At 36.9% G+C, this 15,388-nt stretch overlaps 1 non-coding gene across 1 annotated transcript; it reads left to right on the top strand.

Moving 5' to 3' along the window:
* Positions 1-14,207: 14,207 nt before the first annotated feature.
* On the top strand, positions 14,208-14,314 carry LOC142182397 (small nucleolar RNA R71). Its single transcript, XR_012711232.1, has one exon. It is a non-coding gene; the product is annotated as a small nucleolar RNA R71 (small nucleolar RNA).
* Positions 14,315-15,388: the final 1,074 nt, after the last annotated feature.

The following is a 15,388-nucleotide window of genomic DNA, read 5'->3' on the forward strand; positions in this document are numbered from 1 at the left end:
AGCTGGTTGGAATCATTGTAGACCAGTGATTGCTATTGATACGACTTTTTTGAAGTCAAAATATCGTGGTGTTTTAATGATTTCAGTTTCAAAAGATGCAAATAACCAAATTTTCCCATTAGCCTTTGGAATAGCAGAATCTGAAAACAACAATTCCTATGAGTGGTACTTTAGTCAGCTTCGCAATGCAATTGGGAGCCGTGAGAATTTGATTTTTTTATCAGACAGGCTTCAAGCTATTGCAAATGGCATTGTAAAGGTATATCCTGAAAGCCATCATGGGATTTGCATCTATCATTTGGAGCAGAACCTAAAGCGAAGAAAGTTGAAAAGTGAGGTCATAAAACTTTTCCAAAGTGCTGCAAGAGTATACAAGCGTAAAGAATTTGACATATACATGTCATATATTGCAAATGTAGATAAGAAAACTTATGACTACTTGATGGAAGAACCACCGGAAAGATGGGCACGTTCTTGTAGTCCACAACGAAGATATGAAATGCTCACAACAAACATAGTTGAGTCGATGAATTCAGTGCTATTAGAAGTAAGGGAGCTGCCTATACTAAGAATGATGGATTTCATTCAAGTGAAGCTACAATATTGGTTTTATGAAAGAAGAAATAAAGCAGAAGGAACATTTTATGATGTTTCTTGTTGGGTAGAGGAGGAATTGAAGAACAGAATAGATTTAGCATTTACTTTGAACGTAAGTATTATGTTTTATGTTTATATTATGATTTTGACATTTTTTAACATAATGTACTCACTTATAATTTTTCAACATTGAAGGTCTTCCCTGTTGATTCATGGCATTCTAGAGTTGAAGAAGAAGGAATAACTTTCTTGGTGGACTTAAACAAAAGAACATGTGATTGTTTTCAATTTCAACTTGATGAATTACCATGCATACATGCAATTGCAGCTATCGAGAAGAGAAACATCAAGAAGTCTGACTTTTGTTCGCACTGGTACTTAAAGGAATCTTGGCTGAAAACATATGAAAGACAAATACATCCTGTAGGACATACTGATTCATGGATTGTACCAGAGAGTGTTAAGTCACAAATTGTTAAACCTCCAGATTTCAAAGTGCCACCAGGTAGAAGGCAAAAGAAAAGGCATATTCCTGCTACCGAGCCATCAAAAATAACATTCAAATGTGGTCGTTGCAGAAGAATTGGTCATAATAGAACAGCTTGTATATATTCTCCGGCACTCCATCCATTTTCAAGAAAGCATAGAGAAGAGTAGAAATATACACTTATGTTTATCGACTCTTTTAAGTTTTTGCTATAGATTGTATTCATTATTATTCTAATTTGAGCGGATGCCTAGATTTTCAATATTTATATCTTGTTACGTTCTTTTAATTTCTTTTGAGTTCAACAATTAAAAGTTATTAACAGGAGTCAGTAAGTTCAACTTGCAATTTTGAAAACGTAATGATTGTCTGTCCTTAACTTTGAATTTCAAGTTCAAAAGTTAAGGACATGAGGTCCTTAAGTTATAGTCTCATGTTAAAAACTTAAGGACTGTCTGTCCTTAACTTTGAATTTTAAGTTCAAACGTTAAGGACATGAGGTCCTTAAGTTATAGTCCCATATTAAAAACGTAATGACTGTCTGTCCTTAACTTTGAATTTCAAGTTCAAAAGTTAAGGACATGAGGTCCTTAAGTTATAGTCCCATGTTAAAAACTTAAGGACTGTCTATCCTTAACTTTGAATTTCAAGTTCAAAAGTTAAGGATATGAGGTCCTTAAGTTATAGTCCCATGTTAAAAACTTGAGGATTGTTTGTCATTAACTACAGGAGTCCTTAAGTTTGAAATACAAGTTAAAAACTTAAGGACTGTCTATCCTTAACTTTAAATTTTAAGTTCAAACGTTAAGGACATGAGGTCCTTAAGTTATAGTCTCATGTTAAAAACTTGAGGACTGTCTGTCCTTAAGTTATAGTCCCATGTTAAAAACTTGAGGACTGTTTGTCATTAACTGCAGGAGTCCTTAAGTTTGAAATACAAGTTAAAAACTTAAGGACTGTCTGTCCTTAACTTTAAATTTTAAGTTCAAACGTTAAGGACATGAGGTCCTTAAGTTATAGTCCCATGTTAAAAACTTGAGGACTGTCTGTCCTTAACTTTGAATTTTAAGTTCAAACGTTAAGGACATGAGGTCCTTAAGTTATAGTCCCATGTTAAAAACTTGAGGACTGTCTGTCCTTAACTTTGAATTTTAAGTTCAAACGTTAAGGACATAGGTCCTTAAGTTATAGTCTCATGTTAAAAACTTGAGGACTGTTTGTCATTAACTACAGGAGTCCTTAAGTTTGAAATACAAGTTAAAAACTTAAGGACTGTCTGTCCTTAACTTTAAATTTTAAGTTCAAACGTTAAGGACATGAGGTCCTTAAGTTATAGTCCCATATTAAAAACTTGAGGACTGTCTGTCCTTAACTTTGAATTTTAAGTTCAAACGTTAAGGACATAGGTCCTTAAGTTATAGTCCTATGTTAAAAACTTGAGGACTGTTTGTCATTAACTATACGAGTCCTTAAGTTTGAAATACAAGTTCAAAAGTTAAGGACATGAGGTCTTTAAGTTATAGTCCCATGTTCAAAACTTAAAGACTGTCGGTCCTTAATTTTGAATTTCAAGTTCAAAAGTTAAAGACATTTGTTCATTAACTTTGAATTTGAAGTTCACTTACACTTAGTCATGAACAAATACTAACAAACTCAATGGACAAATCAACAGTTGAGAGAAACAACGAAATAAATAACAAAATGCCTTGACATAACTTTTGAAATTGTAATTTTGCATAGCTGTTACAAAAAATTACGCTATGCCAACAAAACAAAATATAAGTGCCTTTTTCACAAATTTACAGAATATTTCAGAACTATCCTAAACTGGCATAATTCAGATGTCACCTTTACAGCAATTTTGTACAAAAATAACACCACAATTTCTTTACAACTCCTCTGGACAGAATGTTTCATTTTCACTCTCATAATCATCACCAACATTTTCTGGTGGAGTATCATAACCAGAATTTCTTTTCGATTCACCATGTGCCCAAAGATTTGCAGCAAGTTCTTTTTGAAAGTCTTTTATGTCTTCGGGTTGGAATTGCTGCACGTCCTTTCCAATCATCAACAACTCGGCAAATTTGATCAGGAATGCACCACAATCAGTCCTAAGAGAAATGTAAGATATGCAGTGAATTAAACAATAAATCTTAAGTACATATAAATAATATAACAAATAATAACACGTACGATCCAGTTTGGTGTGGTTATCTTTGCCACTGTATATCAAATTTGTTGAAGACATTCCCAAAAGACTTGTGTTTTTTGTCAAATTGTGAGAACTTTAGCAAATGGGGGATCATGCGTGCATACATTTGCATGTAGTTCATTCCTGCTTCATATGGCTCACTGTATATGGAATCATATACGTTAATCTTTTTTTGATTCAAGTCCAATACTCCCAACAAAAAGTGTGTCACAGCTTCATCATCTTCTGAAGGAAGCCGACATGGAAAAAAGATTTCGTCAACCTCAGTCCATGCAATTCCACATCTACGGCTGTCCCCCCACACATATGGTGTCAGAAATAACTGATTATCACTAGCACACCAAAACTCATCACTAGCATCTTCACTAAAATCTATATACACAAATGCCATATAATTATCAAAAAGAACATCAGTAGTTGTGCATCGAAAAGGATGATCGCGAGGGTGGTAGCATTCCTTCTTTCTCAGAAAATAGAGAGCAATGTCAATATGCTTCATAAAAAGGCAAAAAATAAAACAAATCAATAACAAATCAGTCATAAAATAATGAAAAAATGATAAATTAATAATAGAAAAAATAAATGTCTTGTGAATTATCTAACCTTATCATCAAGAACAAATTTGCTATCTGAAAGCTCAAGGAAAAACATTTTGCTACTGATTTTTTGATGATACAATTTGTATGGTTTTTTCCTCAAACTATTATCATCAGCATATAAATCAATTTGTCCCCTGAAAATTTTGAAAATGTCAAGTTAGAATTTTGAAAACTTTAATCTATAACTTAAGGACCAAGTGTCCTTAGCTTTTGAATTTGATACTCAAACTTAAGGATTGCATGTCCTTAGCTTATGAATTTTGAATTCAAACTTAAGGACAAGAAGTCCTTAAGTTTTAAACTTGAATCTATAAGTTAAGGACAGTTAGTCCTAAAATTAGTCTTACAATCACAGAAGTTAAGGATGTAGTGAAACACATTAAGAGACTTACTCTTTTTTGCGACCTCTCCTTTTCTCCTTGCCCAACCACACAATGAATTTCTTCACTAATTTTTCATCTTCTTTGGCATAATGAAAAATACACCTACGAGTATAGGTTGATTTTATCCAACCTGAACTCTTCAGAGTATTTTGATTGTCTGCCTTGGAACTTACTGCTTTTCCTTCCTTATCAAAAGGAGATTTCAACTGCCATCTTAACTTCTTGTTCCTTTTACCTCGACCAAGTTCTTCTTCAACATTTCCTTCACCCTCCATAGTCAAAGTCGCATCAATGTCCATTTGTATACTTGGAGGAGTAGGAGTAAGAAGAGAAAATGACGGACCATCATAACCAATACTGTCTCTCTTTCTTTTCCTTGTATATTGGTTAAGATTGTCATCATTGGTGTCCTCTTTGTTTTCCTCTGCTGGCGACACTATATATATATATATATATATATAGACACTATATATATATATATATATATACATATTCATATTAGTTTTCTGCAACAGGTCAAATGAAGAGACAAAATTTCAATTGTACATATAATAATTAGGGCACAATCAGTACCTGTCTTCTCCGCAGTATCTTCTTGTGTTTTTTCAAGAGACAACTCAGCTAAAATATTGCGTGCAGGATTTTATTTTTCTTGCAATTCCACATTTTCTTTATCTTGCAGTTGTTCACCATGATCTTTAGATGCTTGTTGACAAGATTCTACAAAAATATTTACAACAGCTAACATGTTAATAATCTTTAATTAAAACAAACATATATAAAATTAAAAAAGCACTGCCTAACCATTTGCAATATCCAAGATCATTCCAGCTACATCATCATCATCACATGTTGCATCTATAGATTTGGAACCAATCTCACTTCTGCCTATGTCTTGAGATTGTAGTCCAGTTTTCTCTTGATACTGCACTCCAGCTTCTTCGCTTGCTGCTTCAAAAGATACAATATATAATGAAATAAAGATACAATATATAATGAAAATTTTATCTAACCTTGACTGGCACAAGTTTGAACTCCAAATTTTTCTTTGTATGACAGCGGTGTAGAGAGATCATACGTTCCTTCTAAGCATTTGCATACAATCTCGCTGACACTTGTCCCCAATGGACTTGTTAAATCCTCCTGTGATTGCAATCCACAAACTCTACAAATTTTCTCCGGCACTCCACAAACTTCTGCATGCACATGCATAGTTTATATGTATTAATCTATTGAATATACATTTCAACGAAAATAAAAATCAAAATCTATAACTAACCTTTTCCAATATCAGTAACATTTTCAGTTTTATCATCTAGATGTGCATCTCTAAATTCTCTTTCATACTGACCCTCTGCATGCACATCCATATAATCACGTTCAACACCACCTACATCTTGGTTGAATATGTCAGTACGCTCAGTAGCACGACAATGATCATCAACTCCATATTTTCTAATTGGAACACTAGATTCTCTATCTGTGTTCATCTGATCAGCTTTCCCAAACATGTTCATCAAAGTATCAAGCTTTGATCCTAGAGTTTTCTTTAAATCCTGAGAAAGCAACTAAGTTACAAAGAGAAGGACATGTTTAAAACTTAAGGACAGGCAGTCCTTAAGTTTGAACTTAAAGTTCAAAACTTAAGGAAATGCAATCCTTAAGTTTGAACTCCAAGTTCAAAAGTTAAGGACAAGAAGTCCTTAACTTTGAATTCCAAGTTCAAAACTTAAGGACATGATGTCCTTAAATTTCATTTCAAAGTTCAAAAGTTAAGGACAAGAAGTCCTTATCTTTCAATTCCAAGTTCAAAATTTAAGGACACAAAATCCTAAAGTTGGACTAACTGAAATTACCTTGATTTCGTTCTCAATCTTTTTTCTGATACAACAATTTTCTGATTAACTCTGGTAACTTCTGCTTGCAAATCCTTCTTAAAACTCTCTGATAATCTCTGAATCAAAAAACATAATATAAAAAAAGGTGTTCGTAAGCAAGAAATAATCAAATAAAAAACTAATACTATTCAAAGGCAGAAACACATACTCTAACAATTTCCTTAAGTACGCCTTCGTCAAATTGTGTGGAAGAAGACCTTGAGCCACGATCTTGTGAAACTGGCTCCTCTACACAAAGAGGCTCTGTATCTTCTTCTTCCACGGGAATAAAGGGTGACACCTCAATCAACTTAAACACCTATTATATAAGAAAAACTAAACATAAGTATACATAACTAAAACAAATAAACAAAAAAAGAGATAGTAATTACATTAACTTACTTTTTATTATGGAAATATTTTCTACAAAGAGCATCAAATTGTGGAGACTTCATTTCAGAATAACATAACATTCGAGGATAACCAACTTCTTTGAAGTTCACAAATTGTTTCTCTTGGAAAATAGGAAGTACTTCCATAATCCAGACACAAAACGCAAAAGGAAAGCCAACTAAAGTGTAGCTATCAATATCTTTTTCTTTCTCTTTCTCCTTCTGAACATCATTCTCATTTGATTTCAAGCAACTCTTCAATGATTTTAATAGCGTCTCATAAGCAAGAGAGCCCCAGTTGAAGGAAGCGCAAAGTGCATCATCGTCAACAATTTTCATTATTTGCTCCGACACATTCCTATTTTTCCTCTAGCCCATCAAAACCGACTCAACAAAATAGAGTGTTGCCAACTTCAAAGCATCATCATCACTGTCAGCAAATGATGAAGTTGTACCATGTGGGCGACTAGAAATAAAACTATACAAATCAGCCAACTCAATTTTGTCCTTTTCAGGGAAATAGACTCTTAAAAGCCTATTCTCTTTCTCATTTAAACCTTTCATGTCAAGCGACGAATAAGACTTCAAACCAGTAATAATATGGAATGCATCACGAGTAAACTTAATATCGCGGTCAAATACCTTGAAGGTCATCGAATCGGGTTCATTACTAACAATTTCAGAAAGCAATACACAGTGCATAAGTTTACCTGAGAACTTCACACTTTGTAATCTGAAGAAGTTGCCAAAAATACTTTCCCTCAATTTCTTCCATTGGCTATTCGACAGAAAACTTTTAATTGTTTCCTTATATTGAAAATCTCCTTTCCAATATACCAGAAAATTACGCCAATCGTCAAAATCAAAAAAATGATCGCCTTCCATTATAACACTAGAAAAGAAGGAAAAACAAATAAAGATTAGGACTTAACTTAAAATTTTAAGTTTAAAAGTTAAGCAAATACAATCCTTAACTTTAAATTTTAAGTGCAAACATTAAAGAAATACAGTCCTTAACTTATACAACTTCCAAAGTTAAGGACACTTAGTCCTTAACTTCAAGTTTCATGTGCAAAAGTTAAGGACAATAAGTCCTTAACTTTAAATTGTAAATGCAGAAGTTAAGGAAATACAGTCCTTAACTTATACTTTCAACATCCAATGTTAAGGACACTTAGTCCTTAACTTCAAGTTTCATGTGCAAAAGTTAAGGACAATCAGTCCTTAACTTTAAATTGTAAGTGCATAGGTTAAGGAAATACAGTCCTTAACATATACTTTCAACATCCAAAGTTAAGGACACTTTGTCCTTAACTTCAAGTTTCATGTGCAAAAGTTAAGGAGAATCAGTCCTTAACTTTGAATTCCAAATACAAAATTTAATGTCGTTTCTTCTTTACATTTAATGAACACAGTTAACTGAAAATTCATAATCAGTAAGCTTATGAATTTCTACGACTATTTTTATGAAATATACCTACATAATCAAATATATTGAATCAACCACAAACACATTTCAAATTTCACACATTAAAAATTTATCAAAAACAGAATCACACAAAATATACTACACTGAATCAACATATAATGCTAATTTTTGAAATTCCACACATACTTCACACGACATTGAACCAACTTACAAATAAAGAAAAACGAAGATGACAGAGACGATGACAGAGAAGATGAAGGACAGAAGATGACGGAGAAGATGAAGATGAAGATGACGGAAGATGACGGAGAAGATGAAGGAGCAGAAGTTTAACTGAGATTGCAGTTTGCATACGAGGAAGATGAAGAAGCGCAGAACTCTGAACGAATGAAATAAGGGTTTTCGTCGATTTTGGGATTATACAAGAAATAGAGAAAGGGTAATTGTGTCTTTTTCCCTCTTAGTAGTGGCTATTTTTGATAAGCATTTTAAATAGTGAATAAAAATTAAATACACTCTTATTTAGTGGCTACTACACGCCATTTTCACTTTATATACATGTCCCATAAGATGTGACCGTCTTAACAGACATAACCTTTTAAAGAGTGGTACTTAAAAATAAACCATTTAAATTCAATTATCAAATTTGTAAATTCAATATGTTTAAAAAAAAAAACAAAGCTAAAAAATTAATTAGTTTCGGGCTACCCTTCAGGGCCAAGTATACAACTTTCCATTTTATACATTACATAGACAAATTTAATATATTTCTCCAAATTAAAGTTTCACCAGTAATATTATTTAAAATTCTAAAAGTGGTGCTTTTAGAAAAAAACTATCTCCTTTCCAGGTTATCTCGATATGGTCGTTCACTTTCGTTAGGTGGAATGTTCTAATACAATTTAAATAATGGAAAAGGGCTATAACTGCCCCTGGACTATTGGATTTGGTATAATAATACCCTCCGTCCACCTATTTTGCAAAATTTGCCCCCACCATTTTCTTTTCGGCTCAAACTACCCTTATGACTAACAGCCTTATCTTTTTAAAAAAAAACTATAATTAATTAGTACGTGTCATGTTGCTATTGGCCTAACTTAAACCCACCCCAAATTAAAATAAACCTACCTGTATCCTAAGATCCATAACCCGCATGCCCCAATTGTTGGCACTGTCGGGCTCTTGTAATGTGGGTAATCAGCCTAAACTCGCTAGAATATCAACGGAGAAATTATTTGAAATTAACATCAAGGGAAATCAGGTTATCAAACTTGGCTATAAACTCCGCCGCTTACTAACAAAGTAATTTGAAAAATATTCAAGAAGTGTAAATGAGAAGATAGAGAGCAGGAGTCAGAGGAAATGGAGCCACCAAAATTGTTATCACCGATATTGAGATTCTGCAAAGTCGAAATCTGGTATAAGTCGAACGAAAAATGACGGGAGATTCTGAAACTGGTGAACTCGATGAAGATAACTTTTGGGTTTTATGAGTCAAAGATTTCTTGTTCCGGTCATTGACTCGACCTCGCTTTGTTGACACGATTTCTTCCATTTTGATGGAGGCAGAGATATTGAGTGAGAGAGCTTAATATCATGCTTGTATTGTGGTGAATTAAAGTGGCTAAAATTATGATACAAGAAATTGTAACAATCCTTGAAAACTCATTTTGACACGCGAACATGTTTATGTGCGTTGTCTAACTAGTGATCCAAAGTTTTCTTTTTAGTTTTTACTGTGGCTGATGTCGTGAGCTTTATTATCACCTGATCACGTCCAACTATGCCTTATAAAAGGATACGCGGACGTTACAAATATAATCTTAGTATTTAGCCCAGAGTGCATCATCTAACTTTTTCGCCCAATCAGTTCTTGTGGCATTCACTGTCTTGGTCAATACACTTTTTATTTCTCTATTAGACACTTCCACCTGTCCACTTGTCTGCGGATGGTACGATGTTGCCACCTTGTGACGCACATCATACTTCGCTAGCAACTTCTCAAAGGCTCGAATACAGAAGTGGGTGCCTCCGTCACTGATAATCGCTCTCGGGGTCCCAAAACGGGTGAAAATGTTCTTCAAAGATCCCACTACCATTCTTGTATCATTAGTGGGCAACGCTGCAGCTTCTACCCATTTGGACACGTAATCCACAACAACAAGTATGTACTTATTGCCAAAGGAGTTGATAAAGGGTCCCATGAAGTCAATCCCCCAGACATCAAACACTTCCACCTCTTGAATCGGGTTCATGGGCATCTCATGGCGACGGGAAATGTTCTCTGTTCGCTGACATTCATTGCAATCCTTCACCCATTGGTGTGCATCTTTAAACACTATAGGTCAAAAGAAACCGGCCTCTAGCACTTTCGCAGCTATCCTGACTCCTCCAAAATGCCCTCCATATGTCGATGCATGACATGCCTGCAAAACAGAAGATTGTTCTATTTCGGGGACACACCTCCGGATCATATTGTCAACACATATTCGAAACAGGTAAGGTTCATCCCAATAATAAATGCGGCAATCACGATAAAACCTTTTCTTTTGTATAGAGGAAAGGTCATAGGGAACTATACCGCTGGCCAGGCAATTTGAAAAGTCTGCATGCCATGGCACTTCCTCAAGACTAGTAGCGAGTAACTGCTCGTCTGGAAAGGTTTTCAGAATGTCCTCAACCTCAATTGAGTTTTCAGCTCCCTCAAGTCGTGATAGATGGTCAGCGACTTGGTTTTCTGTGCCCTTATGGTCATGAATTTCGAGGTCGAATTCTTGCAGTAGCAACACCCAACGAATCAGGCGCGGCTTAGACTCCCTCTTCTCAATCAAGTACCTGAGAGTTGCATGATCAGTGTATACAATTACCTTAGAGCCAATCAGGTACGATCTGAATTTGTCGAAAGCAAACACCACAGCCAACATCTCCTTCTCAGTCACAGTGTAGTTCAACTGGGCTCCACTCAGCGTTCTACTAGCATAGTAGATTGGATGCATTAGCTTGTCTTTCCGTTGTCCCAGCACTGCCCCCACTGTGTAGTCACTGACATCACACATGAGTTCGAATGGTTGCTCCTAGTCGGGGGCAACAATGATGGATGCTATTACTAGCCTCTTTTTCAACTCCTCGAATGCTACCCTGCAATCATCAGAAAACAAGAAAGGGTGATCTTTTTCTAACAATTTACAGAGAGTGTTGGAAAATTTTGAGAAGTCTTTTATGAATCTCCGGTAGAAACCGGCATGCCCGAGGAAGCTCCTGATTGCCTTGACTGAAGTTGGAGGTGGCAGCTTTGCTATCACGTCAACTTTAGCGCTATCCACCTCAATTTCTTTACTTGACACCCGGTGTCCCAAGACTATGCCTTCTTGTACCATGAAATGACACTTCTCCCAATTAAGAACCAGGTTAGTCTCAATATACCGTTTCAACACACGAGTCAGATTTATAAGGCACTCATCAAATGAGTTCCCCACCATTGAGAAATCATCCATGAATACCCCATTATGTCCTCTACCATGTTAGTGAATATGGCCATCATGCACCTTTAGAATGTGGCGGGTGCATTGCATAGGCCAAAAGGCATCCTCCGAAAGGCATAAATGCCATATGGGCAAGTGAAGGAGGTCTTCTCTCTGTCCCCTGGTGTAATGGAGATCTGATTGTACCCTAAGTACCCATCCAGAAAATAGAAGTGTGACCTCCCTGCCAATCTGTCTAACATTTGATCAATGAAGGGAAGTGGGAAATGGTCTTTCTGGGTGGCCAGATTTAACTTTCTGTAGCCCATGCAAATTTTCCAGCCCGTGACGATTCTTGTAGAAATTAGTTCATTGTTATCGTTTTTGATTACCATCATGCCACCCTTCTTAGGCACACATTGCACTGGGCTAACCCAGCTGCTGTCAGAGCTTGGAAAATGATTCTCAAATCTAACCACTTTACCACTTCTTTCTTCACCACTTCCTTCATGTTGGGGTTCAACCTTCTTTGGTGTTCCCTGGAAGGTTTTTGTCTCTCTTCCAGCAAAATTTTATGCATACAGTAGGTGGGGCTGATCCCCTTAATGTCTGTCATGGTCCACCCAATGGCAGTCTATACTCTTTGAGTACCTGCAAGAGTTGTTGTGCCTGCACATCTAACAAACTAGATGAGATAATAACACGTAATGTGGAGTCAGGTCCAAGGAACTCATACCTGAGATGGGCGGGCAGTGGCTTCAATTCCAGCTTTGGTGGTTCTTCGATGGATGGCTTGGCTGGAGGAGTTTCTCTATTTTCTAAGTGCAAGGGCTCAAATTCAAGAGTTCTATCCCAGAACCCTCTGCCCTCTAACGCCAATACCCATTCTGCCAGTTCTTCTTCATTCACCTCATCTAAATTCGTCAGACATGCAGCAAAAGGGTTCTCAATAGTCAGCATCTCATCATCAGTTTCTACGATTACATCCACGACATCAATAAGAGAGCAATTGGTAAATTCATTTGGTCGCCTCACAGATTTCTGCACGTTGAATGTTATCTCTTCGTCGTTTAATCTCATCTTGAGCTCCCCAGACTCACAATCAATGAGAGCTATCCCAGTAGCAAAGAACGACCTTCCTAAAATTATGTGAATTTCTTCATTCACCTTGCAGTCTAAGATCACAAAATATGCAAGGAACACAAATTTCCCCACCTGAATCAACATATTATCCAGGATACCAGAGGGTGTTTTTACAGTCCTGTCAGCCAGCTGCAACAACATAGAGGTGGGTCTAGCTCTTCCAATCCCCGGCCTCTTATAAATCTCCAGGGGCATAAGATTTATGTTGGCCCCTAGATCACAAAGTGCCTTAGCAAAAGCAAAATTACCAATAGTGCAAGGAATTGTAAAGCTCCCTGGGTCAGATAGCTTCTCCGCAATTGGTCTAGTCACCACTGCACTGCAGGTCTGAGTAAGAGTCACCGTGGCCAAGTCTTGAAAATCGAATTTTCGGGACATTAAGTCCTTCATCATTTTTGCATACCCAGACATCTCTTTCAAAACATCTATCAATGGAATATTTACCTGAATTTGTTTCAGCATCTCCAAGAATTTCTTGTATTGCTCCTCTTTTTGGTACTTAGCCAGCCTCTAAGGGAATGGTGCGGGAGGTCTCTCCTTCCCAATGATTTGGGACTACTCTTTATCAGCTGCCACCTCAACTACTTGTTCCTGGGCTGTCTCAGCTTCTTTCTCAGTCTCAATCTGAATGTTATGTTCTTCCTGGGCAGCCTGGACTGTCACCTCTGTCAGTTTCGTTGACTCATCTAGCTAAATGTGCATTGGTATGAGTGTCTCAACCTGTCTGCTTTCTCGCACCCTCTCTTTCTCCACATCCAAATCTCTGTCATTATGTAGACTCACTGCCATCAGCTGCTTCGGGCCTTGATCTTTTGGATTTATTTGGGTGTGTGCAGATAATGTCCCATGAGGACGATTGTTTAGAGACATCGAAATTTGGCCCATATGCACTTCAATATTCTTGATAGCTGAATCATATGCATCTACTCTTTCACTAATTTTTGCATTAGACCCAATAACTTACTGCATCATTGCCTCAAGTCTAGCAAACCCATCTTCCTACCGTCCACCATGCTACTGCTGAGGAGGGTGATACCCCTGCTGCTGATTCTGATTGTTATATCCCTGTGGCTTTGGGTAAAGTGCCATATTGTTAGGAGGTCTCATACCTCCTATGTTCCCATTGTTGAACTGTGGCTGGACTGGCCTGTACGGCTGATTTTGCTGGCCCCAATTCTGACCACCCTGTCTCTGGCCTCCATAATTAGACACATAGTTCATGTCTTCAGGGTAGTGATGATAATCATATTCTGCATTCCACTGGTTACTAATTGGCTGACTAATGCAAGATGTGCACAAGCCCTCATTGGTAGTATCTACTATGTGTACCTGCTGCTTCTTCCCTGACTCTTCTACCTTTTTGGTGAGTATACTCATCTGTGTCAATAAGGTGGCCATATTTTCAGCCATAGAGTTGGATGGATCTAAGGGCACTGAGTGAACCAATGGAGTGATAGGTGCATTCCTGATTGTCCATCCCAAATTCTGTGCCATCTTGCCAAGCAGACTCTGGCCTTCTCTCCATGTTTTGCTCAAAAATGCTCCACCAGCTGAAGCATCAACAATGTTCTTCACGCTATCTGACAATCCCACATAAAATCGCTGCCTTAACATCAAATCTGGAATACCATGATGCAGACATATAACCAGCATCCCTTTGAATCGTTCCCATGTTTCATGCAGTGTTTCCATTGGTCTCTGTTTGAAACTCAAAATTTCATCAATTTGTTGAGTGGTCTTGTTGGGTGGGTGGAACTTGTTCACGAATTGCTTGACTAACTCCTCCCAAGTTGTTATAGAATTAATGGGGAGTTAGTTTAGCTAGGTCTGGGCAGCTCCTGTCACTGAGAACGGAAACAATAACAGCTTGATTGCTTCCTGAGTTACATTGGGATGCCTTTGGGTTTTGCAGATTGACAGGAAATTCTTCAAGTGTTGTTGAGGATCTTCGACTTGTGACCCCGAAAATAGTCCCTTGTTTTGCAACAAGTGCATCATGTTATTAGTGATTTGGAATGATTCAGCCTGTATCTGCGGGACTAAAATCGTTGTGGTCAAATTTTTAGCTATGGGTTGTGCCCAATCATAAAGCGCAGCCTCTGGCACAAGAGGTGCCACCAGCGCAGCTGGGTCTACTACATGATCCCCCATATCTGGTTTGAATTGTTCAATTGTTTGTTGTTGTTTGTTTTTCTGGTTGGCCCGATTCAAGGCCTTGAAAACTTTCTCGGGATCTGATAATGCTTCAAATACTTCACCAGTTCTCGATGAGTTTCTAGGCATGCACTTGTACAACCAAGTCAACAAACGTTAAAATTTCAATATAAAGATTGGGTATAGAGAAAATTGACTACACTAAGAATTTTTGTACTTCTTTCAATTGTAATTGATAACACCGTTAATTCCCCGGCAACGATGCCAAAATTTGATCACGCCCAACTATGCCTTATAAAAAGGACACGCGGACGTTGCAAATATAATCTGAGTATTTAGCCCAGAGTCGAACCCATAAGGAATTAACCTATCAATTACTCTCGTTAGGCTTACTAAATTCTACGGAATCAACTTTCCAAACGTTCTGAATAACAATTGAGAATGTTTCTACTAACTAAGAATGAATGTAAATAAGCAACTGAAAACTAACTATGATTAAGTTGTAAACAATTAAGAGAAGGTTCTAAGGTTATGATTTCCCTTATTGATGGAATCCCTTCCGGTTATGTTTCATATAGATTTTCCTAATCGTCTCTATCAATCATGAGCAATCTTATTACCGTAAATCTCTCCCGAGCAATCACAATAACT

The sequence above is a fragment of the Nicotiana tabacum genome, chromosome 6 (genome assembly GCF_000715075.1).
Source record: "Nicotiana tabacum cultivar K326 chromosome 6, ASM71507v2, whole genome shotgun sequence".
In the NCBI taxonomy this organism is placed as follows: domain Eukaryota; kingdom Viridiplantae; phylum Streptophyta; class Magnoliopsida; order Solanales; family Solanaceae; genus Nicotiana; species Nicotiana tabacum.